The sequence below is a fragment of the Lampetra fluviatilis genome, chromosome 35 (genome assembly GCF_964198595.1).
Source record: "Lampetra fluviatilis chromosome 35, kcLamFluv1.1, whole genome shotgun sequence".
In the NCBI taxonomy this organism is placed as follows: domain Eukaryota; kingdom Metazoa; phylum Chordata; class Hyperoartia; order Petromyzontiformes; family Petromyzontidae; genus Lampetra; species Lampetra fluviatilis.
The window spans coordinates 6,616,942-6,641,040 of record NC_136309.1 but is presented as its reverse complement, the minus strand read 5'-3'; the positions used below and the strand labels follow the sequence as shown (position 1 = coordinate 6,641,040).

The window sequence follows — 24,099 nt, the reverse complement described above, 5'->3', positions numbered from 1 at the left end:
CCCGGTTTCGAACCGGGGACTTTTCGCGTGTGAGGCGAACGTGATAACCACTACACTACGAAAACTGCTTGTCCACCCTGTTAAGTTGCAACACACTTCACTGGTATCGACCTATGTCAATAGTGAAGAATGATGAAAAAATCAAGTTCATGAAGGCACATTTTACGTGCACTTTAAATAAAATACGAATTTGTTAGATTTTACATAAAATGTTTCCGGCTGGTTTCGAACCGGGGACCATTCCCGTGTTAGGACTCATCAAGTTCATGAGGGCACATTTTACGTGCACTTTAAATAAAATACGAATTTGTTAGATTTTACGTAAAATGCTTCCACCCGGTTTCGAACCGGGGACCTTTCACATGTAAAGCGAACGTGATAACCACTACACTACGGAAACGGATAATTGGTTCTTTACCCTTCTATCTGGCAACAAAACTGACACCTTTTTACAAGGAGTCATGTTTGCATAGACCGCAATACCTGCAGTCATAATACAAACAAAAGAACATAACGGAAACTGCTTGCTAAGTTGCAACACACTTCACTGGTATAGACCTATGCCAACAGTGAAGAATGGTGAATTCATGACCTTCATGAGGGCACATTTTACGTGCACTCTAAATAAAACACGAGTTTTTGGGGTTTTACGTAAAATGTTTCCACCCGGTTTCGCGTATGAGGCGAACGTGATAACCACTACACTACAGAAACTGCTTGTCCTACTTGCTAAGTTGCAACTCAGTTCACTGGTAAAGACCTATGCCAACATTCAAGAATGATGAACTCATCAAGTTCATGAAGGCACATTTTACGTGCGCTTTAAATAAAACACGATTTGTTTTGGTTTTACGTAAAATGTTTCCGCCCGGTTTCGAACCGGGGACCTTTCGCGTGTTAGGCGAACGTGATAACTACTACACTACGGAAACTGCTTGCTCTAAATGCTAAGTTGCAACACACTTCACTGGTATAGACCTATGCCAACAATGCAGAATGATAAACTCATCAAGTTCATGAAGGCACATTTTATGTGAACTTTAAATAAAACACGATTTTTTTTGGTTTTACGTAAAATGTTTCCGCCCGGTTTCGAACCGGGGACCTTTCGCGTGTTAGGCGAACATGATAACCACTACACTACGGAAACTGCTTGCTCTAAATGATGAGTTGCAACACACTTCACTGGTATAGACCTATGCCAACAATGCAGAATGATGAATTCATCACCTTCATAAGGGCACATTTTACGTGAACTTTAAATAAAACACGATTTTTTTTGGTTTTACGTAAAATGTTTCCGCCCGGTTTCGAACCGGGGACCTTTCGCGTGTGAGGCGAACGTGATAACCAATAACACTACGGAAACTTCTTGGCAAACCTTTGAAGTTGCAAAACACTTCACTGGTATAGACCTATGCCAACAATGCAGAATGATGAATTCATCACCTTCATGAGGGCACATTTTACGTGAACTTTAAATAAAACACGATTTTTTTTGGTTTTACGTAAAATGTTTCCACCCGGTTTCGCGTATGAGGCGAACGTGATAACCACTACACTACGGAAACTGCTTGTCCAACTTGCTAAGTTGCAACACACTTCACTGGTATAGACCTATGCCAACAGTGAAGAATGATGAAATCATCAAGTTCATGAAGGCACATTTTACGTGCACTTTAAATAAAACACCAATTTCTTTGGTTTTACGTAAAATGTTTCCGCCCGGTTTCGAAACGGGGACCTTTCGGTGGTTAGGCGAACGTGATAACCACTACACTACGGAAACTTCTTGGCAAACCTTTGAAGTTGCAAAACACTTCACTGGTATAGACCTATGCCAACAATGCAGAATGATAAACTCATCAAGTTCATGAAGGCACATTTTATGTGAACTTTAAATAAAACACGATTTTTTTTGGTTTTACGTAAAATGTTTCCGCCGGGTTTCGAACCGGGGACCTTTCGCGTGTTAGGCGAACGTAATAACCACTACACTACGGAAACTGCTTGTCCAACTTGCTAAGTTGCAACACACTTCACTGGTATAGACCTATGCCAACAGTGAAGAATGATGAAATCATCAAGTTCATGAAGGCACATTTTACGTGCACTTTAAATAAAACACCAATTTCTTTGGTTTTACGTAAAATGTTTCCGCCCGGTTTCGAAACGGGGACCTTTCGGTGGTTAGGCGAACGTGATAACCACTACACTACGGAAACTTCTTGGCAAACCTTTGAAGTTGCAAAACACTTCACTGGTATAGACCTATGCCAACAATGCAGAATGATAAACTCATCAAGTTCATGAAGGCACATTTTATGTGAACTTTAAATAAAACACGATTTTTTTTGGTTTTACGTAAAATGTTTCCGCCGGGTTTCGAACCGGGGACCTTTCGCGTGTTAGGCGAACGTGATAACCACTACACTACGGAAACTGCTTGCTCTAAATGATGAGTTGCAACACACTTCACTGGTATAGACCTATGCCAACAATGCAGAATGATGAATGCATCACCTTCATAAGGGCACATTTTACGTGAACTTTAAATAAAACACGATTTTTTTGGTTTTACGTAAAATGTTTCCGCCCGGTTTCGAACCGGGGACCTTTCGCGTGTGAGGCGAACGTGTTAACCACTACACTACGGAAACTTCTTGGCAAACCTTTGAAGTTGCAAAACACTTCACTGGTATAGACCTATGCCAACAATGCAGAATGATGAATTCATCACCTTCATGAGGGCACATTTTACGTGAACTTTAAATAAAACACGATTTTTTTTGGTTTTACGTAAAATGTTTCCACCCGGTTTCGCGTATGAGGCGAACGTGATAACCACTACACTACGGAAACTGCTTGTCCAACTTGCTAAGTTGCAACACACTTCACTGGTATAGACCTATGCCAACAGTGAAGAATGATGAAATCATCAAGTTCATGAAGGCACATTTTACGTGCACTTTAAATAAAACACCAATTTCTTTGGTTTTACGTAAAATGTTTCCGCCCGGTTTCGAAACGGGGACCTTTCGGTGGTTAGGCGAACGTGATAACCACTACACTACGGAAACTTCTTGGCAAACCTTTGAAGTTGCAAAACACTTCACTGGTATAGACCTATGCCAACAATGCAGAATGATGAAATCACCTTCATGAGGGCACATTTTACGTGAACTTTTAATAAAACACGATTTTTTTTGGTTTTACGTAAAATGTTTCCGCCCGGTTTCGAACCGGGGACCTTTCGCGTGTTAGGCGAACGTGATAACCACTACACTACGGAAACTGCTTGCTCTAAATGCTAAGTTGCAACTCAGTTCACTGGTATAGACCTATGCCAACATTCAAGAATGATGAACTCATCAAGTTCATGAAGGCACATTTTACGTGCGCTTTAAATAAAACACGATTTGTTTTGGTTTTACGTAAAATGTTTCCGCCCGGTTTCGAACCGGGGACCTTTCGCGTGTTAGGCGAACGTGATAACCACTACACTACGGAAACTGCTTGCTCTAAATGCTAAGTTGCAACACACTTCACTGGTATAGACCTATGCCAACATTCAAGAATGATGAACTCATCAAGTTCATGAAGGCACATTTTACGTGCGCTTTAAATAAAACACGATTTGTTTTGGTTTTACGTAAAATGTTTCCGCCCGGTTTCGAACCGGGGACCTTTCGCGTGTTAGGCGAACGTGATAACCACTACACTACGGAAACTGCTTGCTATAAATGCTAAGTTGCAACACACTTCACTGGTATAGACCTATGCCAACAATGCAGAATGATGAATTCATCACCTTCATAAGGGCACATTTTACGTGAACTTTAAATAAAACACGATTTTTTTTGGTTTTACGTAAAATGTGTCCGCCCGGTTTCGAACCGGGGACCTTTCGCGTGTGAGGCGAACGTGATAACCACTACACTACGGAAACTGCTTGTCCTAAATGCTAAGTTGCAACACACTTCACTGGTATAGACCTATGCCAACAGTCAAGAATGATGAACTCATCAAGTTCATGAAGGCACATTTTACGTGTACTTTAAATAAAACACGGATTTTTTTGGTTTTACGTAAAATGTTTCCGCCCGGTTTCGAACCGGGGACTTTTCGCGTGTGAGGCGAACGTGATAACCACTACACTACGAAAACCGCTTGTCCACCCTGTTAAGTTGCAACACACTTCACTGGTATCGACCAATGTCAATAGTGAAGAATGATGAAAAAATCAAGTTCATGAAGGCACATTTTACGTGCACTTTAAATAAAATACGAATTTGTTAGATTTTACATAAAATGTTTCCGGCTGGTTTCGAACCGGGGACCATTCCCGTGTTAGGACTCATCAAGTTCATGAGGGCACATTTTACGTGCACTTTAAATAAAATACGAATTTGTTAGATTTTACGTAAAATGCTTCCACCCGGTTTCGAACCGGGGACCTTTCACATGTAAAGCGAACGTGATAACCACTACACTACGGAAACTGATAATTGGTTCTTTACCCTTCTATCTGGCAACAAAACTGACACCTTTTTACAAGGAGTCATGTTTGCATAGACCGCAATACCTGCAGTCATAATACAAACAAAAGAACATAACGGAAACTGCTTGCTAAGTTGCAACACACTTCACTGGTATAGACCTATGCCAACAGTGAAGAATGATGAATTCATGACCTTCATGAGGGCACATTTTACGTGCACTCTAAATAAAACACGAGTTTTTGGGGTTTTACGTAAAATGTTTCCACCCGGTTTCGCGTATGAGGCGAACGTGATAACCACTACACTACGGAAACTGCTTGTCCTACTTGCTAAGTTGCAACTCAGTTCACTGGTAAAGACCTATGCCAACATTCAAGAATGATGAACTCATCAAGTTCATGAAGGCACATTTTACGTGCGCTTTAAATAAAACACGATTTGTTTTGGTTTTACGTAAAATGTTTCCGCCCGGTTTCGAACCGGGGACTTTCGCGTGTTAGGCGAACGTGATAACTACTACACTACGGAAACTGCTTGCTCTAAATGCTAAGTTGCAACACACTTCACTGGTATAGACCTATGCCAACAATGCAGAATGATAAACTCATCAAGTTCATGAAGGCACATTTTATGTGAACTTTAAATAAAACAGGATTTTTTTTGGTTTTACGTAAAATGTTTCCGCCCGGTTTCGAACCGGGGACCTTTCACGTGTTAGGCGAACGTGATAACCACTACACTACGGAAACTGCTTGCTCTAAATGATGAGTTGCAACACACTTCACTGGTATAGACCTATGCCAACAATGCAGAATGATGAATTCATCACCTTCATAAGGGCACATTTTACGTGAACTTTAAATAAAACACGATTTTTTTTGGTTTTACGTAAAATGTTTCCGCCCGGTTTCGAACCGGGGACCTTTCGCGTGTGAGGCGAACGTGATAACCAATAACACTACGGAAACTTCTTGGCAAACCTTTGAAGTTGCAAAACATGTCACTGGTATAGACCTATGCCAACAATGCAGAATGATGAATTCATCACCTTCATAAGGGCACATTTTACGTGAACTTTAAATAAAACACGATTTTTTTTGGTTTTACGTAAAATGTTTCCACCCGGTTTCGAACCGGGGACCTTTCGCGTGTGAGGCGGACGTGATAACCACTACACTACGGAAACTGCTTGTCCTACTTGCTAAGTTGCAACTCAGTTCACTGGTATAGACCTATGCCAACATTCAAGAATGATGAACTCATCAAGTTCATGAAGGCACATTTTACGTGCGCTTTAAATAAAACACGATTTGTTTTGGTTTTATGTAAAATGTTTCCGCCCGGTTTCGAACCGGGGACCTTTCGCGTGTTAGGCGAACGTGATAACCACTACACTAGGGAAACTGCTTGCTCTAAATGCTATGTTGCAACACACTTCACTGGTATAGACCTATGCCAACATTCAAGAATGATGAACTCATCTTCTTGGTTCTTTCGGTAAAGTCACGTAGAAGGGAAGTAATAAAATAATATACTTCCATCTAAACTTTATTCTCTTAGCATATACAGTACTATATACTGCCATAGATAAACCCAACATTAAATTATATACTTCTTACGACGTAGAATTGTAATTTATTATTTGTTGTTAGTAACTCAGCTTATTGTAGAGTATAGTAAGTTTCAGTTTATATTTTAGTTTTTTATGTAGTTTTTACTTTGGGTTTCTACGTGGTTGTTTGGTAAATGCAGCTACATATCACTAACATTCCTTTCCTTTATTAACGCTGTTCCTTGCGCCCCCCCGTGGTGCTGTTGATCCTGCATAATGCATGGACATAATGGGACTTTGAAACCCCTCCGCCCACCTCCTACGCATTGTCCATTGGTATGCTAAATTCCTCTTCATATGCACATTCTTTTGTTAAGGCGCTCCTCCTCGCAACACCTATATAAGCTCCTAGCTTGATAATGTTCTCATTCTTCGCCTGAGGACGGCTGCTTGCGTTGTGGCCGAAACGTCGTGAGAATTGTTTTATTATGTTTTATTTTTATTATTTTATTACTTCCCTTCTACGTGACTTTACCGAAAGAACCAAGAAGATGAATCCCTGCAGTCACGAAAGCTTTAAATCGAAATGATGAACTCATCAAGTTCATGAAGGCACATTTTACGTGCGCTTTAAATAAAACACGATTTGTTTTGGTTTTACGTAAAATGTTTCCGCCCGGTTTCGAACCGGGGACCATTCCCGTGTTAGGACTCATCAAGTTCATGAGGGCACATTTTACGTGCACTTTAAATAAAATACGAATTTGTTAGATTTTACGTAAAATGCTTCCACCCGGTTTCGAACCGGGGACCTTTCACATGTAAAGCGAACGTGATAACCACTACACTACGGAAACTGATAATTGGTTCTTTACCCTTCTATCTGGCAACAAAACTGACACCTTTTTACAAGGAGTCATGTTTGCATAGACCGCAATACCTGCAGTCATAATACAAACAAAAGAACATAACGGAAACTGCTTGCTAAGTTGCAACACACTTCACTGGTATAGACCTATGCCAACAGTGAAGAATGATGAATTCATGACCTTCATGAGGGCACATTTTACGTGCACTCTAAATAAAACACGAGTTTTTGGGGTTTTACGTAAAATGTTTCCACCCGGTTTCGCGTATGAGGCGAACGTGATAACCACTACACTACGGAAACTGCTTGTCCTACTTGCTAAGTTGCAACTCAGTTCACTGGTAAAGACCTATGCCAACATTCAAGAATGATGAACTCATCAAGTTCATGAAGGCACATTTTACGTGCGCTTTAAATAAAACACGATTTGTTTTGGTTTTACGTAAAATGTTTCCGCCCAGTTTCGAACCGGGGACCTTTCGCGTGTTAGGCGAACGTGATAACTACTACACTACGGAAACTGCTTGCTATAAATGCTAAGTTGCAACACACTTCACTGGTATAGACCTATGCCAACAATGCAGAATGATAAACTCATCAAGTTCATGAAGGCACATTTTATGTGAACTTTAAATAAAACACGATTTTTTTTGGTTTTACGTAAAATGTTTCCGCCCGGTTTCGAACCGGGGACCTTTCGCGTGTTAGGCGAACGTGATAACCACTACACTACGGAAACTGCTTGCTCTAAATGATGAGTTGCAACACACTTCACTGGTATAGACCTATGCCAACAATGCAGAATGATGAATTCATCACCTTCATAAGGGCACATTTTACGTGAACTTTAAATAAAACACGATTTTTTTTGGTTTTACGTAAAATGTTTCCGCCCGGTTTCGAACCGGGGACCTTTCGCGTGTGAGGCGAACGTGATAACCAATAACACTACGGAAACTTCTTGGCAAACCTTTGAAGTTGCAAAACACTTCACTGGTATAGACCTATGCCAACAATGCAGAATGATGAATTCATCACCTTCATGAGGGCACATTTTACGTGAACTTTAAATAAAACACGATTTTTTTTGGTTTTACGTAAAATGTTTCCACCCGGTTTCGCGTATGAGGCGAACGTGATAACCACTACACTACGGAAACTGCTTGTCCAACTTGCTAAGTTGCAACACACTTCACTGGTATAGACCTATGCCAACAGTGAAGAATGATGAAATCATCAAGTTCATGAAGGCACATTTTACGTGCACTTTAAATAAAACACCAATTTCTTTGGTTTTACGTAAAATGTTTCCGCCCGGTTTCGAACCGGGGACCTTTCGCGTGTTAGGCGAACGTGATAACCACTACACTACGGAAACTGCTTGCTCTAAATGCTATGTTGCAACACACTTCACTGGTATAGACCTATGCCAACATTCAAGAATGATGAACTCATCTTCTTGGTTCTTTCGGTAAAGTCACGTAGAAGGGAAGTAATAAAATAATATACTTCCATCTAAACTTTATTCTGTTAGCATATACAGTACTATATACTGCCATAGATAAACCCAACATTAAATTATATACTTCTTACGACGTAGAATTGTAATTTATTATTTGTTGTTAGTAACTCAGCTTATTGTAGAGTATAGTAAGTTTCAGTTTATATTTTAGTTTTTTATGTAGTTTTTACTTTGGGTTTCTACGTGGTTGTTTGGTAAATGCAGCTACATATCACTAACATTCCTTTCCTTTATTAACGCTGTTCCTTGCGCCCCCCCGTGGTGCTGTTGATCCTGCATAATGCATGGGCATAATGGGACTTTGAAACCCCTCCGCCCACCTCCTACGCATTGTCCATTGGTATGCTAAATTCCTCTTCATATGCACATTCTTTTGTTAAGGCGCTCCTCCTCGCAACACCTATATAAGCTCCTAGCTTGATAATGTTCTCATTCTTCGCCTGAGGACGGCTGCTTGCGTTGTGGCCGAAACGTCGTGAGAATTGTTTTATTATGTTTTATTTTTATTATTTTATTACTTCCCTTCTACGTGACTTTACCGAAAGAACCAAGAAGATGAATCCCTGCAGTCACGAAAGCTTTAAATCGAAATGATGAACTCATCAAGTTCATGAAGGCACATTTTACGTGCGCTTTAAATAAAACACGATTTGTTTTGGTTTTACGTAAAATGTTTCCGCCCGGTTTCGAACCGGGGACCATTCCCGTGTTAGGACTCATCAAGTTCATGAGGGCACATTTTACGTGCACTTTAAATAAAATACGAATTTGTTAGATTTTACGTAAAATGCTTCCACCCGGTTTCGAACCGGGGACCTTTCACATGTAAAGCGAACGTGATAACCACTACACTACGGAAACTGATAATTGGTTCTTTACCCTTCTATCTGGCAACAAAACTGACACCTTTTTACAAGGAGTCATGTTTGCATAGACCGCAATACCTGCAGCCATAATACAAACAAAAGAACATAACGGAAACTGCTTGCTAAGTTGCAACACACTTCACTGGTATAGACCTATGCCAACAGTGAAGAATGATGAATTCATGACCTTCATGAGGGTACATTTTACGTGCACTCTAAATAAAACACGAGTTTTTGGGGTTTTACGTAAAATGTTTCAACCCGGTTTCGCGTATGAGGCGAACGTGATAACCACTACACTACGGAAACTGCTTGTCCTACTTGCTAAGTTGCAACTCAGTTCACTGGTAAAGACCTATGCCAACATTCAAGAATGATGAACTCATCAAGTTCATAAAGGCACATTTTACGTGCGCTTTAAATAAAACACGATTTGTTTTGGTTTTACGTAAAATGTTTCCGCCCAGTTTCGAACCGGGGACCTTTCGCGTGTTAGGCGAACGTGATAACTACTACACTACGGAAACTGCTTGCTCTAAATGCTAAGTTGCAACACACTTCACTGGTATAGACCTATGCCAACAATGCAGAATGATAAACTCATCAAGTTCATGAAGGCACATTTTATGTGAACTTTAAATAAAACACGATTTTTTTTGGTTTTACGTAAAATGTTTCCGCCCGGTTTCGAACCGGGGACCTTTCGCGTGTTAGGCGAACGTGATAACCACTACACTACGGAAACTGCTTGCTCTAAATGCTATGTTGCAACACACTTCACTGGTATAGACCTATGCCAACATTCAAGAATGATGAACTCATCTTCTTGGTTCTTTCGGTAAAGTCACGTAGAAGGGAAGTAATAAAATAATATACTTCCATCTAAACTTTATTCTCTTAGCATATACAGTACTATATACTGCCATAGATAAACCCAACATTAAATTATATACTTCTTACGACGTAGAATTGTAATTTATTATTTGTTGTTAGTAACTCAGCTTATTGTAGAGTATAGTAAGTTTCAGTTTATATTTTAGTTTTTTATGTAGTTTTTACTTTGGGTTTCTACGTGGTTGTTTGGTAAATGCAGCTACATATCACTAACATTCCTTTCCTTTATTAACGCTGTTCCTTGCGCCCCCCCGTGGTGCTGTTGATCCTGCATAATGCATGGACATAATGGGACTTTGAAACCCCTCCGCCCACCTCCTACGCATTGTCCATTGGTATGCTAAATTCCTCTTCATATGCACATTCTTTTGTTAAGGCGCTCCTCCTCGCAACACCTATATAAGCTCCTAGCTTGATAATGTTCTCATTCTTCGCCTGAGGACGGCTGCTTGCGTTGTGGCCGAAACGTCGTGAGAATTGTTTTATTATGTTTTATTTTTATTATTTTATTACTTCCCTTCTACGTGACTTTACCGAAAGAACCAAGAAGATGAATCCCTGCAGTCACGAAAGCTTTAAATCGAAATGATGAACTCATCAAGTTCATGAAGGCACATTTTACGTGCGCTTTAAATAAAACACGATTTGTTTTGGTTTTACGTAAAATGTTTCCGCCCGGTTTCGAACCGGGGACCATTCCCGTGTTAGGACTCATCAAGTTCATGAGGGCACATTTTACGTGCACTTTAAATAAAATACGAATTTGTTAGATTTTACGTAAAATGCTTCCACCCGGTTTCGAACCGGGGACCTTTCACATGTAAAGCGAACGTGATAACCACTACACTACGGAAACTGATAATTGGTTCTTTACCCTTCTATCTGGCAACAAAACTGACACCTTTTTACAAGGAGTCATGTTTGCATAGACCGCAATACCTGCAGTCATAATACAAACAAAAGAACATAACGGAAACTGCTTGCTAAGTTGCAACACACTTCACTGGTATAGACCTATGCCAACAGTGAAGAATGATGAATTCATGACCTTCATGAGGGCACATTTTACGTGCACTCTAAATAAAACACGAGTTTTTGGGGTTTTACGTAAAATGTTTCCACCCGGTTTCGCGTATGAGGCGAACGTGATAACCACTACACTACGGAAACTGCTTGTCCTACTTGCTAAGTTGCAACTCAGTTCACTGGTAAAGACCTATGCCAACATTCAAGAATGATGAACTCATCAAGTTCATGAAGGCACATTTTACGTGCGCTTTAAATAAAACACGATTTGTTTTGGTTTTACGTAAAATGTTTCCGCCCAGTTTCGAACCGGGGACCTTTCGCGTGTTAGGCGAACGTGATAACCACTACACTACGGAAACTGCTTGCTCTAAATGATGAGTTGCAACACACTTCACTGGTATAGACCTATGCCAACAATGCAGAATGATGAATTCATCACCTTCATAAGGGCACATTTTACGTGAACTTTAAATAAAACACGATTTTTTTTGGTTTTACGTAAAATGTTTCCGCCCGGTTTCGAACCGGGGACCTTTCGCGTGTGAGGCGAACGTGATAACCAATAACACTACGGAAACTTCTTGGCAAACCTTTGAAGTTGCAAAACACTTCACTGGTATAGACCTATGCCAACAATGCAGAATGATGAATTCATCACCTTCATGAGGGCACATTTTACGTGAACTTTAAATAAAACACGATTTTTTTTGGTTTTACGTAAAATGTTTCCACCCGGTTTCGCGTATGAGGCGAACGTGATAACCACTACACTACGGAAACTGCTTGTCCAACTTGCTAAGTTGCAACACACTTCACTGGTATAGACCTATGCCAACAGTGAAGAATGATGAAATCATCAAGTTCATGAAGGCACATTTTACGTGCACTTTAAATAAAACACCAATTTCTTTGGTTTTACGTAAAATGTTTCCGCCCGGTTTCGAACCGGGGACCTTTCGCGTGTTAGGCGAACGTGATAACCACTACACTACGGAAACTGCTTGCTCTAAATGCTATGTTGCAACACACTTCACTGGTATAGACCTATGCCAACATTCAAGAATGATGAACTCATCTTCTTGGTTCTTTCGGTAAAGTCACGTAGAAGGGAAGTAATAAAATAATATACTTCCATCTAAACTTTATTCTCTTAGCATATACAGTACTATATACTGCCATAGATAAACCCAACATTAAATTATATACTTCTTACGACGTAGAATTGTAATTTATTATTTGTTGTTAGTAACTCAGCTTATTGTAGAGTATAGCAAAGTTTCAGTTTATATTTTAGTTTTTTATGTAGTTTTTACTTTGGTTTTCTACGTGGTTGTTTGGTAAATGCAGCTACATATCACTAACATTCCTTTCCTTTATTAACGCTGTTCCTTGCGCCCCCCCGTGGTGCTGTTGATCCTGCATAATGCATGGGCATAATGGGTCTTTGAAACCCCTCCGCCCACCTCCTACGCATTGTCCATTGGTATGCTAAATTCCTCTTCATATGCACATTCTTTTGTTAAGGCGCTCCTCCTCGCAACACCTATATAAGCTCCTAGCTTGATAATGTTCTCATTCTTCGCCTGAGGACGGCTGCTTGCGTTGTGGCCGAAACGTCGTGAGAATTGTTTTATTATGTTTTATTTTTATTATTTTATTACTTCCCTTCTACGTGACTTTACCGAAAGAACCAAGAAGATGAATCCCTGCAGTCACGAAAGCTTTAAATCGAAATGATGAACTCATCAAGTTCATGAAGGCACATTTTACGTGCGCTTTAAATAAAACACGATTTGTTTTGGTTTTACGTAAAATGTTTCCGCCCGGTTTCGAACCCGGGGACCTTTCGCGTGTTAGGCGAACGTGATAACCACTACACTACGGAAACTGCTTGCTCTAAATGCTAAGTTGCAACACACTTCACTGGTATAGACCTATGCCAACAATGCAGAATGATGAACTCATCAAGTTCATGAAGGCACATTTTATGTGAACTTTAAATAAAACACGATTTTTTTTGGTTTTACGTAAAATGCTTCCGCCCGGTTTCGAACCGGGGACCTTTCGCGTGTTAGGCGAACGTGATAACCACTACACTACGGAAACTGCTAATTGGTTCTTTACCCTTCTATCTGGCAACAAAACTGACACCTTTTTACAAGGAGTCATGTTTGCATAGACCGCAATACCTGCAGTCATAATACAAACAAAAGAACATAACGGAAACTGCTTGCTAAGTTGCAACACACTTCACTGGTATAGACCTATGCCAACAGTGAAGAATGATGAATTCATGACCTTCATGAGGGCACATTTTACGTGCACTCTAAATAAAACACGAGTTTTTGGGGTTTTACGTAAAATGTTTCCACCCGGTTTCGCGTATGAGGCGAACGTGATAACCACTACACTACGGAAACTGCTTGTCCTACTTGCTAAGTTGCAACTCAGTTCACTGGTAAAGACCTATGCCAACATTCAAGAATGATGAACTCATCAAGTTCATGAAGGCACATTTTACGTGCGCTTTAAATAAAACACGATTTGTTTTGGTTTTACGTAAAATGTTTCCGCCCGGTTTCGAACCGGGGACTTTCGCGTGTTAGGCGAACGTGATAACTACTACACTACGGAAGCTGCTTGCTCTAAATGCTAAGTTGCAACACACTTCACTGGTATAGACCTATGCCAACAATGCAGAATGATAAACTCATCAAGTTCATGAAGGCACATTTTATGTGAACTTTAAATAAAACACGATTTTTTTTGGTTTTACGTAAAATGTTTCCGCCCGGTTTCGAACCGGGGACCTTTCGCGTGTTAGGCGAACGTGATAACCACTACACTACGGAAACTGCTTGCTCTAAATGATGAGTTGCAACACACTTTACTGGTATAGACCTATGCCAACAATGCAGAATGATGAATTCATCACCTTCATAAGGGCACATTTTACGTGAACTTTAAATAAAACACGATTTTTTTTGGTTTTACGTAAAATGTTTCCGCCCGGTTTCGAACCGGGGACCTTTCGCGTGTGAGGCGAACGTGATAACCACTACACTACGGAAACATCTTGGCAAACCTTTGAAGTTGCAACACACTTCACTGGTATAGACCTATGCCAACAGTGAAGAATGATGAATTCATGACCTTCATGAGGGCACATTTTACGTGCACTCTAAATAAAACACGAGTTTTTGGGGTTTTACGTAAAATGTTTCCACCCGGTTTCGCGTATGAGGCGAACGTGATAACCACTACACTACGGAAACTGCTTGTCCTACTTGCTAAGTTGCAACTCAGTTCACTGGTATAGACCTATGCCAACAGTGAAGAATGATGAAATCATCAAGTTCATGAAGGCACATTTTACGTGCACTTTAAATAAAACACCAATTTCTTTGGTTTTACGTAAAATGTTTCCACCCGGTTTCGAACCGGGGACCTTTCGCGTGTGAGGCGAACGTGATAACCACTACACGACAGAAACTGCTTGTCCACCCTGTTAAGTTGCAACACACTTCACTGGTATCGACCTATGTCAATAGTGAAGAATGATGAAAAAATCAAGTTCATGAAGGCACATTTTACGTGCACTTTAAATAAAATACGAATTTGTTAGATTTTACGTAAAATGTTTCCGGCTGGTTTCGATCCGGGGACCTTTCCCGTGTTAGGACCCATCAAGTTCATGAGGGCACATTTTACGTGCACTCTAAATAAAACACGAGTTTTTGGGGTTTTACGTAAAATGTTTCCACCCGGTTTCGCGTGTGAGGCGAACGTGATAACCACGACACTACGGAAACTGCTTGGCTTACTTGCCAAGTTGCAACACACTTCACTGGTATAGACCTATGCCAACATTCAAGAATGATGAACTCATCAAGTTCATGAAGGCACATTTTACATGCACTTTAAATAAAACACCAATTTCTTTGGTTTTACGTAAAATGTTTCCACCCGGTTTCAAACCCAGGACCTTTAGCGTGTAAAGCGAACGTGATAACCACTACACTACGGAAACTGCTTGTCTTACTTGATAAGTTGCAACACACTTCACTGGTATAGACCTATGCCAACAATGCAGAATGATGAACTCATCAAGATCATGATGGCACATTTTACGTGAACTTTAAATAAAACACCAATTTCTTTGGTTTTACGTAAAATGTTTCCGCCCGGTTTCGAACCGGGGACCTTTCGCGTGTAAAGCGAACGTGATAACCACTACACTACGGAAACTGCTTGTCCTACTTGCTAAGTTGCAACTCAGTTCACTGGTATAGACCTATGCGAACAGTCAAGAATGATGAACTCATCAAGTTCATGAGGGCACATTTTACGTGAACTTTAAATAAAACACGATTTTTTGGGGTTTTACGTAAAATGTTTCCGCCCGGTTTCGAACCGGGGACCTTTCGCGTGTGAGGCGAACGTGATAACCACTACACTACGGAAACTGCTTGTCCTACTTGCTAAGTTGCAACTCAGTTCACTGGTATAGACCTATGCCAACAGTGAAGAATGATGAATTCATGACCTTCATGAGGGCACATTTTACGTGCACTCTAAATAAAACACGAGTTTTTGGGGTTTTACGTAAAATGTTTCCGCCCGGTTTCGAACCGGGGACCTTTCGCGTGTGAGGCGAACGTGATAACCACTACACTACGGAAACTCCTTGTCCACCCTGTTAAGTTGCAACACACTTCACTGGTATCGACCTATGTCAATAGTGAAGAATGATGAAAAAATCAAGTTCATGAAGGCACATTTTACGTGCACTTTAAATAAAATACGAATTTGTTAGATTTTACGTAAAATGTTTACGGCTGGTTTCGAACCGGGGACCTTTCCCGTGTTAGGACTCATCAAGTTCATGAGGGCACATTTTACGTGCACTCTAAATAAAACACGAGTTTTTGGGGTTTTACGTAAAATGTTTCCACCCGGTTTCGCATGTGAGGCGAACGTGATAACCACGACACTACGGAAACTGCTTGGCTTACTTGCCAAGTTGCAACACACTTCACTGGTATAGACCTATGCCAACATTCAAGAATGATGAACTCATCAAGTTCATGAAGGCACATTTTACGTGCACTTTAAATAAAACAACAATTTCTTTGGTTTTACGTAAAATGTTTCCACCCGGTTTCAAACCCAGGACCTTTCGCGTGTAAAGCGAACGTGATAACCACTACACTACGGAAACTGCATGTCTTACTTGATAAGTTGCAACACACTTCACTGGTATAGACCTATGCCAACAATGCAGAATGATGAACTCATCAAGTTCATGAAGGCACATTTTACGTGAACTTTAAATAAAACACCAATTTCTTTGGTTTTACGTAAAATGTTTCCGCCCGGTTTCGAACAGGGGACCTTTCGCATGTAAAGCGAACGTGATAACCACTACACTACGGAAACTGCTTGTCCTACTTGCTAAGTTGCAACTCAGTTCACTGGTATAGACCTATGCCAACATTCAAAAATGATGAACTCATCAAGTTCATGAAGGCACATTTTACGTGCACTTTAAATAAAACACCAATTTCTTTGGTATTACGTAAAATGTTTCCGCCCGGTTTCGAACAGGGGACCTTTCGCGTGTTAGGCGAACGTGATAACCACTACACTACGGAAACTGCTTGCTCTAAATGCTAAGTTGCAACACACTTCACTGATATAGACCTGTGCGAACAGTCAAGAATGATGAACTCATCAAGTTCATGAAGGCACATTTTACGTGAACTTTAAATAAAACACGATTTTTTTTGGTTTTACGTAAAATGTTTCCGCTCGGTTTCGAACCGGGGACCTTTCGCGTGTGAGGCGAACGTGATAACCACTACACTAAGGAAACCGCTTGTCCACCTTTTTAAGTTGCAACACACTTCACTGGTATCGACCTATGTCAATAGTGAAGAATGATGAAAAAATCAAGTTCATGAAGGCACATTTTACGTGCACTTTAAATAAAATACGAATTTGTTAGATTTTACGTAAAATGTTTCCGGCTGGTTTCGAACCGGGGACCTTTCCCGTGTTAGGACTCATCAAGTTCATGAGGGCACATTTTAGGTGCACTTTAAATAAAATACGAATTTGTTAGATTTTACGTAAAATGCTTCCACCCGGTTTCGAACCGGGGACATTTCGCGTGTAAAGCGAACGTGATAACCACTACGCTACGGAATCTGCTTGTTATACTTGCTAAGTTGCAACACACTTCACTGGTATAGACCTATGCCAACAGTGAAGAATGATGAATTCATGACCTTCATGAGGGCACATTTTACGTGCACTCTAAATAAAACACGAGTTTTTGGGGTTTTACGTAAAATGTTTCCACCCGGTTTCACATATGAGGCGAACGTGATAACCACTACACTACTGAAACTGCTTGTCCAACTTGCTAAGTTGCAACACACTTCACTGGTATAGACCTATGCCAACAGTGAAGAGTGATGAAATCATCAAGTTCATGAAGGCACATTTTACGTGCACTTTAAATAAAACACCAATTTCTTTGGTTTTACGTAAAATGTTTCCGCCCGGTTTCGAACCGGGGACCTTTCGCGTGTTAGGCGAACGTGATAACCACTACACTACGGAAACTTCTTGGCAAGCCTTTGAAGTTGCAAAACACTTCACTGGTATAGACCTATGCCAACAATGCAGAATGATGAATTCATCACCTTCATGAGGGCACATTTTACGTGAACTTTAAATAAAACACGATTTTTTGGGGTTTTACGTAAAATGTTTCCGCCCGGTTTCGAACCGGGGACCTTTCGCGTGTGAGGCGAACGTGATAACCACTACACTACGGAAACTGCTTGTCCTACTTGCAAAGTTGCAACACACTTTACTGGTATAGACCTATGCCAACATTCAAGAATGATGAACTCATCAAGTTCATGAAGGCACATTTTACGTGCACTTTAAATAAAACACCAATTTCTTTGGTTTTACGTAAAATGTTTCCGCCCGGTTTCGAACCGGGGACCTTTCGCGTGTAAAGCAAACGTGATAACCACTACACTACGGAAACTGCTTGTCTTACTTGCTAAGTTGCAACACACTTCACTGGTATAGACCTATGCCAACAGTGAAGAATGATGAATTCATGACCTTCATGAGGGCACATTTTACGTGCACTCTAAATAAAACACGAGTTTTGGGGGTTTTACGTAAAATGTTTCCACCCGGTTTCGCGTGTGAGGCGAACGTGATAACCACTACACTTCGGAAACTGCTTGTCCTACTTGCTAAGTTGCAACTCAGTTCACTGATATAGACCTATGCCAACAGTCAAGAATGATGAACTCCTCAAGTTCATGAAGGCACATTTTACGTGAACTTTAAATAAAACACGATTTTTTTTGGTTTTACGTAAAATGTTTCCGCCCGGTTTCGAACCGGGGACCGTTCGCGTGTGAGGCGAACGTGATAACCACTACACTACGGAAACCCCTTGACCACCCTGTTAAGTTGCAACTCACTTCACTGGTATCGACCTATGTCAATAGTGAAGAATGATGAAAAAATCAAGTTCATGAAGGCACATTTTACGTGCACTTTAAATAAAATACGAATTTGTTAGATTTTACGTAAAATGTTTCCGGCTGGTTTCGAACCGGGGACCTTTCCCGTGTTAGGACTCATCAAGTTCATGAGGGCACATTTTACGTGCACTCTAAATAAAACACGAGTTTTTGGGGTTTTACGTAAAATGTTTCCACCCGGTTTCGCGTGTGAGGCGAACGTGATAACCACTACACTACGGAAACTTCTTGGCAAACCTTTGAAGTTGCAAAACACTTCACTGGTATAGACCTATGCCAACAATGCAGAATGATGAATTCATCACCTTCATGAGGGCACATTTTACGTGAACTTTAAATAAAACACGATTTTTTGGGGTTTTACGGAAAATGTTTACGCCCGGTTTCGAACCGGGGACCTTTCGCGTGTGAGGCGAACGTGATAACCACTACACTACGGAAACTGCTTGTCCTACTTGCTAAGTTGCAACTCAGTTCACTGGTATAGACCTATGCCAACAATGAAGAATCATGTATTCATCACCTTCATGAGGGCACATTTTACGTGCACTTCAAATCAAATACGAATCTTTTTTTGTGTTTTATGTAAAATGTTTCCGCCCGGTTTCGAACCGGGGACCTTTCGCGTGTGAGGCGAACATGATAACCACTACACTACGGAAACTGCTTGTCCTAAATGCTAAGTTGCAACACACTTCACTGGTATAGACCTATGCCAACAGTCAAGAATGATGAACTCAGCAAGTTCATGAAGGCACATTTTACGTGTACTTTAAATAAAACACGGATTTTTTTGGTTTTACGTAAAATGTTTCCAACCGGTTTCGAACCGGGGACTTTTCGCGTGTGAGACGAACGTGATAACCACTACACTACGGAAACTGCTTGGCAAACCTGTGAAGTTGCAACACACTTCACTGGCATAGACCTATGCCAACAGTGAAGAATGATGAATTCATCACCTTCATGAGGCCACATTTTACCTGCACTTCAAATAAAACACGGATTTTTTTTGGTTTTACGTAAAATGTTGCCGCCCGGTTTCGAACCGGGGACCTTTCGCGTGTGAGGCGAACGTGAAAACCACTACACTACGAAAACAGCTTGTCCACCCTGTTAAGTTGCAACACACTTCACTGGTATAGACCTATGCCAACAGTGAAGAATGATGAAATCATCAAGTTCATGAAGGCACATTTTACGTGCACTTTAAATAAAATACGATTTTTTTTTTATTTTACGTAAAATGTTTCCGCCCGGTTTCAGCCGGTAAAATCCCATCACCACCTCCACGCGGTGCCAGCTGGATTCCAACCAACGGTGAGGGTCTTTGGCGTCAGATGGTGCGACTCACCGGCCAAAGTATTTCTGTGTCGCATCTATGGCAACGTTAAATCAACTTGGAACAAGCTAGGGGGCCCCCCGGGGGAAACGCGCGCCGTCCTCGCCCAAACGACGCGAGAAGTGGACGAGGGCTACCTGCTCATGGATGGGACAGGCTAAAGAAGTTAGTCCGACTACGGCTGGGAACACTCAACATCGGAACATTGACAGGGAGAAGTCGAGAATTGTCAGCTGCCATAAAGGCCCGTCGTATCGACATCGTATGCATCCAAGAAACGATGTGGAGTGGAGCAAAGGCCAGGGAGATTGGAGAAGGATACAAACTGTTCTACAACGGTGAAAGAAACACCAAGAACGACGTTGGAATCGCAGTCAGCCAAAATCTACGAGACAACGTCGTGGCCGTCCACCGTGTTTCCGACCGCCTCATGTCCATCGAAATCGACTCAAACGACCTACGCCTCCGGGTGGTATCTTGTTATGCGCCGCAGCCCGGCTGCCCAGCAGATACCAAGGAGGAATTTTGAGAACAATTTGATGGACACATGCAATCGATAAATGGAGAAGAGCAGTTAGTAATTGGTGCAGACCTAAATGGACACGTTGGAAGCGCCCGGGATGGATACCCTCGAAACCATGGTGGCCAAGGATATGGTACCCGGAACGATGAGGGAAACCGAGCCCTGGACTTTGCGGAAGCCCATGATCTTGTCCTCGCCAACACCTTCTTCAAGAAGAGACCGTCCCATCTCATTACGTACGCCAGTGGTGGGAGATCAACTCAAATTGATTACTGGCTTGTCAAGCGGGATAAGCTGAAAACGGTGACAAACACTAAAGTCATACCATCGGACAACATCGCCCCACAACATCGCATCCTGGTCATGGACATAAAAATGGACATTGGCCAGCGACATCGCCCACCAACAACTGGACAGCAGCGAATTAAGTGGTGGCGGATGAAGGAATGCAAGGATCAGCTGAGAGTCGCCTTTAATCAGATTGACGTGAACACCAACCGACCAGCGAATGCGATTTGGGAAGATCTCGCCGGCCAACTGTGCACAGCAGCAACGGAAGCACTGGGGCTAACTAAGCCGGGATAACACTTCATTGACAAGCAAATATGGTGGTGATACGAAGAAGTTCAGCTAGCAGTGAAAGAGAAGAAGCTAGCTTTCAAGAAGTGGCGCCAAACGCTCGCAGATCTGGATTACCAACAATACAGAAACTGCAAATCGGCAGCGAAGCGAGTAGTTGCAGCGGTGAAATTAGCTCAATACGACCAACTGTATGTTGAACTGGACACCCCAGAAGGTGCCAATAAGATCTATCGACTGGCAGAGGCGCGCCATCGTTCGACTCAGGATATTGGTCAGGTCAAATGCATAAAGGATGAGAATCACAGCGCTCTCAGAGACCCGCCCGCCATCCTTCAACGCTGGAGCGACTACTTCTCTGGAATCTGCAACCAGGAATTTCCCCACCCACCTATTATTAGCGCTGAACACGTCCTCGGTCCGGTTTCACCTATCACAATCACCGAAGTGGAACAAGCTATCAAGAGAATGAAGAATGGGAAAGCGACTGGCCCAGACGATATCCCTGCTGAGGCCTGGAAGATCCTTGGCAGGCAGGGTGCTGCCCTCCTTACCCAGCTCTTCAGCACCATCACGAGCACCAGTGAGGTCCCAGAAGCCTGGTCGACCAGCACGACGGTTCCAATTTGGAAGGGTAAAGGGGACGTGGCAGAATGCTCGAATTACAGGCCAATCCGGCTCCTGTGTCATGCGATGAAGATCTTTGAGCGAGTTTTGGACACGAGGATTAGAAACATCATCACCCTATCACCCAACCAATGCGGCTTCGTCAAAGGATGTGGCACTACGGACGCCATATTCGCGGCGAGGCTTCTGCTGGAGAGGCACAGAGAGAAGAACAAAGCTGTGCACGTGTCGTTCCTCGACCTTGAAAAGGCATTTGACAGGGTCCCCCACGACCTCATCTGGCACTCGCTTCGATCCCATGGAGTCCCTGAAACCTACGTGCATTGGGTGCAACTCCTATACAAGAACGTCACCAGTGCAGTCAGGTGTGCAGTGGGCATATCACCGCCATTTCCCATCAGCGTTGGAGTGCACCAAGGATCGGCCCTGTCACCACTCCTGTTTATCCTGTGCATGGACACGATCACTGCCGACCTGCACACGCCCCTTCCATGGTCAATTCTCTACGCGGATGACGTCCTCCTCTCAGATGAAGAGAGAGGAGAAGTGGAAAGACAAACGCGCCTGTGGAAGGAACGTTTGGACGAAAACGGGATGAGGTTCAACATCAAAAAGACGGAGTATATGGAGTGTGGCCCCCAAACCGACGGCACCATCAGTATTGACGGAGAAGATCTGAAGAAAGTGACGGACTTTAAGTACCTGGGCTCCACCATCAGCTCAGATGGTAGCATCACGACTGATGTGAGGTCACGAGTCAATGCGGCGTGGATGAAATGGAGGCAAGTCACCGGAGTCCTCTGTGATCGGAAAATGCCGGATAGGCTGAAGGGAAAAATATACAAGACCATCGTCCGACCGGTGGCACTCTATGGATCCGAGTGCTGGCCAGCCACAACTGTACACGAACAAGCTCTCCACACCATGGAGATGAGGATGCTCAGATGGAGCCTCGGGCTCACTCGATGGGATCGTGTCAGGAACGAAGACGTTCGGAAGCGACTTGGTGTGGCCCCCATTGCGGACAAGATGCTTGAGGCAAGGCTTCGGTGGTACGGCCATGTGATGCGAAGTGAAGAGTCATCAGTGGCCAAGACTGCCTTGCGTATTGAGCCTTCATGAGGGCACATTTTACGTGCACTTTAAATAAAACACGATTTATTTTGGTTTTACATAAAATGTTTCCGCCCGGTTTCGAACCGGGGACCTTTCGCGTGTTAGGACTCATCAAGTTCATGAGGGCACATTTTACGTGCACTTTAAATAAAACACGAGTTTTTGGGGTTTTACGTAAAATGTTTCCGCCCGGTTTCTAACCGGGGACCTTTCGCGTGTGAGGCGAAAATAACCACTACACTACGGAAACTGCTTGCCCTACTTGCTAAGTTGCAACACACTGCACTGGTATAGACCTATGCCAACAATGCAGAACGATGAATTCATCACCTTCATGAGGGCACATTTTACGTGCACTTTAAATAAAACACGATTTTTTTAGGTTTTACGTAAAATGTTTCCGCCCGGTTTCAAGCCCGGGGACCTTTCGCGTGTGAGGCGAACGTGATAACCACTACACTATGGAAACCCCTTGCATACCTGTGCTGTAACAACATAGTTTAATGACATGAGCCTATTCCAACTACGTTAATCACAAAAAGATCATCTTCACAAGCACAAATTTGAAGTGCACTTCAATAAAACAAAAAACTATGTGTCTGGTTACAAATAAAATGTTTCTGCCCGTTTTCGAACCGTTTCCCTATCTCTTAACATGGGGCAATATAGAGTGCTTCTCGGGAACTGCAAATCACAAAGTTAAGGTCTGCATAGTATTGAACTCAGCACCGATTTTCAATCGGATCTTCAATGATATAAACATTTCGGCCAGCGTGCGTGGGATGTAGCCACAGTTGGTTTTATTTATTTTTTACATGAAAATCCGTGAGCTAATAGAGAATCGCAGTGCAAATGGGTCGCGGAGATTTCGATCGTAATTTTTATTTTCACCGCGTTGTTTCGTGTTGCCCTCTTGGTGGGCACGTGGAGTAACGACTACAATGCGTGGTGACGCCTGCCATCTGGTACACGTGTATAGTTATAGGCCAACAACAAAAATAACAATCGCCATTCGCTACTAAGTGGCGGTGATATCACCACGGCTCTTGTGCCAGGCTAGGGGCACGTTGAGTCCACGTGAAGTGTCGAACGCCCGCCG

The 24,099-nt window shown here is 42.2% G+C and overlaps 44 non-coding genes across 44 annotated transcripts in view; all 44 read right to left on the bottom strand.

Annotated features, from left to right (window-relative positions):
• Positions 1-65, bottom strand: part of TRNAV-CAC (transfer RNA valine (anticodon CAC)) — a 73-nt gene extending 8 nt beyond the window's left edge. The window contains exon 1 of the tRNA in view: positions 1-65. This exon is cut by the window's left edge and continues 8 nt beyond it. This is a non-coding gene — a tRNA (tRNA-Val).
• Positions 66-327: 262 nt separating this feature from the next.
• Positions 328-400, bottom strand: TRNAV-UAC (transfer RNA valine (anticodon UAC)). The gene has a single exon. It is a non-coding gene; the product is annotated as a tRNA-Val (tRNA).
• A 459-nt stretch (positions 401-859) lies between these two features.
• On the bottom strand, positions 860-932 carry TRNAV-AAC (transfer RNA valine (anticodon AAC)). Its single transcript has one exon. It is a non-coding gene; the product is annotated as a tRNA-Val (tRNA).
• A 145-nt stretch (positions 933-1,077) lies between these two features.
• Positions 1,078-1,150, bottom strand: TRNAV-AAC (transfer RNA valine (anticodon AAC)). The gene has a single exon. It is a non-coding gene; the product is annotated as a tRNA-Val (tRNA).
• Positions 1,151-1,934: 784 nt separating this feature from the next.
• On the bottom strand, positions 1,935-2,007 carry TRNAV-AAC (transfer RNA valine (anticodon AAC)). The gene has a single exon. It is a non-coding gene; the product is annotated as a tRNA-Val (tRNA).
• A 363-nt stretch (positions 2,008-2,370) lies between these two features.
• On the bottom strand, positions 2,371-2,443 carry TRNAV-AAC (transfer RNA valine (anticodon AAC)). The gene has a single exon. It is a non-coding gene; the product is annotated as a tRNA-Val (tRNA).
• A 144-nt stretch (positions 2,444-2,587) lies between these two features.
• On the bottom strand, positions 2,588-2,660 carry TRNAV-CAC (transfer RNA valine (anticodon CAC)). Its single transcript has one exon. It is a non-coding gene; the product is annotated as a tRNA-Val (tRNA).
• Positions 2,661-3,222: 562 nt separating this feature from the next.
• Positions 3,223-3,295, bottom strand: TRNAV-AAC (transfer RNA valine (anticodon AAC)). Its single transcript has one exon. It is a non-coding gene; the product is annotated as a tRNA-Val (tRNA).
• A 145-nt stretch (positions 3,296-3,440) lies between these two features.
• On the bottom strand, positions 3,441-3,513 carry TRNAV-AAC (transfer RNA valine (anticodon AAC)). The gene has a single exon. It is a non-coding gene; the product is annotated as a tRNA-Val (tRNA).
• Positions 3,514-3,658: 145 nt separating this feature from the next.
• On the bottom strand, positions 3,659-3,731 carry TRNAV-AAC (transfer RNA valine (anticodon AAC)). Its single transcript has one exon. It is a non-coding gene; the product is annotated as a tRNA-Val (tRNA).
• A 145-nt stretch (positions 3,732-3,876) lies between these two features.
• Positions 3,877-3,949, bottom strand: TRNAV-CAC (transfer RNA valine (anticodon CAC)). Its single transcript has one exon. It is a non-coding gene; the product is annotated as a tRNA-Val (tRNA).
• A 145-nt stretch (positions 3,950-4,094) lies between these two features.
• On the bottom strand, positions 4,095-4,167 carry TRNAV-CAC (transfer RNA valine (anticodon CAC)). The gene has a single exon. It is a non-coding gene; the product is annotated as a tRNA-Val (tRNA).
• A 262-nt stretch (positions 4,168-4,429) lies between these two features.
• Positions 4,430-4,502, bottom strand: TRNAV-UAC (transfer RNA valine (anticodon UAC)). Its single transcript has one exon. It is a non-coding gene; the product is annotated as a tRNA-Val (tRNA).
• A 459-nt stretch (positions 4,503-4,961) lies between these two features.
• Positions 4,962-5,033, bottom strand: TRNAV-AAC (transfer RNA valine (anticodon AAC)). The gene has a single exon. It is a non-coding gene; the product is annotated as a tRNA-Val (tRNA).
• Positions 5,034-5,178: 145 nt separating this feature from the next.
• On the bottom strand, positions 5,179-5,251 carry TRNAV-AAC (transfer RNA valine (anticodon AAC)). Its single transcript has one exon. It is a non-coding gene; the product is annotated as a tRNA-Val (tRNA).
• A 582-nt stretch (positions 5,252-5,833) lies between these two features.
• Positions 5,834-5,906, bottom strand: TRNAV-AAC (transfer RNA valine (anticodon AAC)). The gene has a single exon. It is a non-coding gene; the product is annotated as a tRNA-Val (tRNA).
• A 932-nt stretch (positions 5,907-6,838) lies between these two features.
• On the bottom strand, positions 6,839-6,911 carry TRNAV-UAC (transfer RNA valine (anticodon UAC)). The gene has a single exon. It is a non-coding gene; the product is annotated as a tRNA-Val (tRNA).
• Positions 6,912-7,370: 459 nt separating this feature from the next.
• TRNAV-AAC (transfer RNA valine (anticodon AAC)) lies at positions 7,371-7,443 on the bottom strand. The gene has a single exon. It is a non-coding gene; the product is annotated as a tRNA-Val (tRNA).
• A 145-nt stretch (positions 7,444-7,588) lies between these two features.
• On the bottom strand, positions 7,589-7,661 carry TRNAV-AAC (transfer RNA valine (anticodon AAC)). Its single transcript has one exon. It is a non-coding gene; the product is annotated as a tRNA-Val (tRNA).
• A 566-nt stretch (positions 7,662-8,227) lies between these two features.
• TRNAV-AAC (transfer RNA valine (anticodon AAC)) lies at positions 8,228-8,300 on the bottom strand. Its single transcript has one exon. It is a non-coding gene; the product is annotated as a tRNA-Val (tRNA).
• Positions 8,301-9,232: 932 nt separating this feature from the next.
• On the bottom strand, positions 9,233-9,305 carry TRNAV-UAC (transfer RNA valine (anticodon UAC)). Its single transcript has one exon. It is a non-coding gene; the product is annotated as a tRNA-Val (tRNA).
• A 459-nt stretch (positions 9,306-9,764) lies between these two features.
• TRNAV-AAC (transfer RNA valine (anticodon AAC)) lies at positions 9,765-9,837 on the bottom strand. Its single transcript has one exon. It is a non-coding gene; the product is annotated as a tRNA-Val (tRNA).
• Positions 9,838-9,982: 145 nt separating this feature from the next.
• On the bottom strand, positions 9,983-10,055 carry TRNAV-AAC (transfer RNA valine (anticodon AAC)). Its single transcript has one exon. It is a non-coding gene; the product is annotated as a tRNA-Val (tRNA).
• Positions 10,056-10,987: 932 nt separating this feature from the next.
• TRNAV-UAC (transfer RNA valine (anticodon UAC)) lies at positions 10,988-11,060 on the bottom strand. The gene has a single exon. It is a non-coding gene; the product is annotated as a tRNA-Val (tRNA).
• Positions 11,061-11,519: 459 nt separating this feature from the next.
• Positions 11,520-11,592, bottom strand: TRNAV-AAC (transfer RNA valine (anticodon AAC)). Its single transcript has one exon. It is a non-coding gene; the product is annotated as a tRNA-Val (tRNA).
• Positions 11,593-12,158: 566 nt separating this feature from the next.
• On the bottom strand, positions 12,159-12,231 carry TRNAV-AAC (transfer RNA valine (anticodon AAC)). Its single transcript has one exon. It is a non-coding gene; the product is annotated as a tRNA-Val (tRNA).
• Positions 12,232-13,047: 816 nt separating this feature from the next.
• Positions 13,048-13,121, bottom strand: TRNAV-AAC (transfer RNA valine (anticodon AAC)). Its single transcript has one exon. It is a non-coding gene; the product is annotated as a tRNA-Val (tRNA).
• Positions 13,122-13,266: 145 nt separating this feature from the next.
• TRNAV-AAC (transfer RNA valine (anticodon AAC)) lies at positions 13,267-13,339 on the bottom strand. The gene has a single exon. It is a non-coding gene; the product is annotated as a tRNA-Val (tRNA).
• A 459-nt stretch (positions 13,340-13,798) lies between these two features.
• On the bottom strand, positions 13,799-13,870 carry TRNAV-AAC (transfer RNA valine (anticodon AAC)). The gene has a single exon. It is a non-coding gene; the product is annotated as a tRNA-Val (tRNA).
• Positions 13,871-14,015: 145 nt separating this feature from the next.
• Positions 14,016-14,088, bottom strand: TRNAV-AAC (transfer RNA valine (anticodon AAC)). The gene has a single exon. It is a non-coding gene; the product is annotated as a tRNA-Val (tRNA).
• A 145-nt stretch (positions 14,089-14,233) lies between these two features.
• On the bottom strand, positions 14,234-14,306 carry TRNAV-CAC (transfer RNA valine (anticodon CAC)). The gene has a single exon. It is a non-coding gene; the product is annotated as a tRNA-Val (tRNA).
• A 1,102-nt stretch (positions 14,307-15,408) lies between these two features.
• On the bottom strand, positions 15,409-15,481 carry TRNAV-UAC (transfer RNA valine (anticodon UAC)). The gene has a single exon. It is a non-coding gene; the product is annotated as a tRNA-Val (tRNA).
• Positions 15,482-15,626: 145 nt separating this feature from the next.
• TRNAV-CAC (transfer RNA valine (anticodon CAC)) lies at positions 15,627-15,699 on the bottom strand. Its single transcript has one exon. It is a non-coding gene; the product is annotated as a tRNA-Val (tRNA).
• A 145-nt stretch (positions 15,700-15,844) lies between these two features.
• TRNAV-CAC (transfer RNA valine (anticodon CAC)) lies at positions 15,845-15,917 on the bottom strand. The gene has a single exon. It is a non-coding gene; the product is annotated as a tRNA-Val (tRNA).
• Positions 15,918-16,381: 464 nt separating this feature from the next.
• On the bottom strand, positions 16,382-16,454 carry TRNAV-UAC (transfer RNA valine (anticodon UAC)). The gene has a single exon. It is a non-coding gene; the product is annotated as a tRNA-Val (tRNA).
• A 145-nt stretch (positions 16,455-16,599) lies between these two features.
• TRNAV-UAC (transfer RNA valine (anticodon UAC)) lies at positions 16,600-16,672 on the bottom strand. The gene has a single exon. It is a non-coding gene; the product is annotated as a tRNA-Val (tRNA).
• A 145-nt stretch (positions 16,673-16,817) lies between these two features.
• TRNAV-AAC (transfer RNA valine (anticodon AAC)) lies at positions 16,818-16,890 on the bottom strand. The gene has a single exon. It is a non-coding gene; the product is annotated as a tRNA-Val (tRNA).
• Positions 16,891-17,370: 480 nt separating this feature from the next.
• TRNAV-UAC (transfer RNA valine (anticodon UAC)) lies at positions 17,371-17,443 on the bottom strand. The gene has a single exon. It is a non-coding gene; the product is annotated as a tRNA-Val (tRNA).
• A 347-nt stretch (positions 17,444-17,790) lies between these two features.
• TRNAV-AAC (transfer RNA valine (anticodon AAC)) lies at positions 17,791-17,863 on the bottom strand. The gene has a single exon. It is a non-coding gene; the product is annotated as a tRNA-Val (tRNA).
• Positions 17,864-18,008: 145 nt separating this feature from the next.
• TRNAV-CAC (transfer RNA valine (anticodon CAC)) lies at positions 18,009-18,081 on the bottom strand. Its single transcript has one exon. It is a non-coding gene; the product is annotated as a tRNA-Val (tRNA).
• A 145-nt stretch (positions 18,082-18,226) lies between these two features.
• Positions 18,227-18,299, bottom strand: TRNAV-UAC (transfer RNA valine (anticodon UAC)). Its single transcript has one exon. It is a non-coding gene; the product is annotated as a tRNA-Val (tRNA).
• A 347-nt stretch (positions 18,300-18,646) lies between these two features.
• On the bottom strand, positions 18,647-18,719 carry TRNAV-CAC (transfer RNA valine (anticodon CAC)). Its single transcript has one exon. It is a non-coding gene; the product is annotated as a tRNA-Val (tRNA).
• A 464-nt stretch (positions 18,720-19,183) lies between these two features.
• TRNAV-CAC (transfer RNA valine (anticodon CAC)) lies at positions 19,184-19,256 on the bottom strand. Its single transcript has one exon. It is a non-coding gene; the product is annotated as a tRNA-Val (tRNA).
• A 148-nt stretch (positions 19,257-19,404) lies between these two features.
• TRNAV-CAC (transfer RNA valine (anticodon CAC)) lies at positions 19,405-19,477 on the bottom strand. Its single transcript has one exon. It is a non-coding gene; the product is annotated as a tRNA-Val (tRNA).
• Between the last annotated feature and the right edge of the window lie 4,622 nt (positions 19,478-24,099).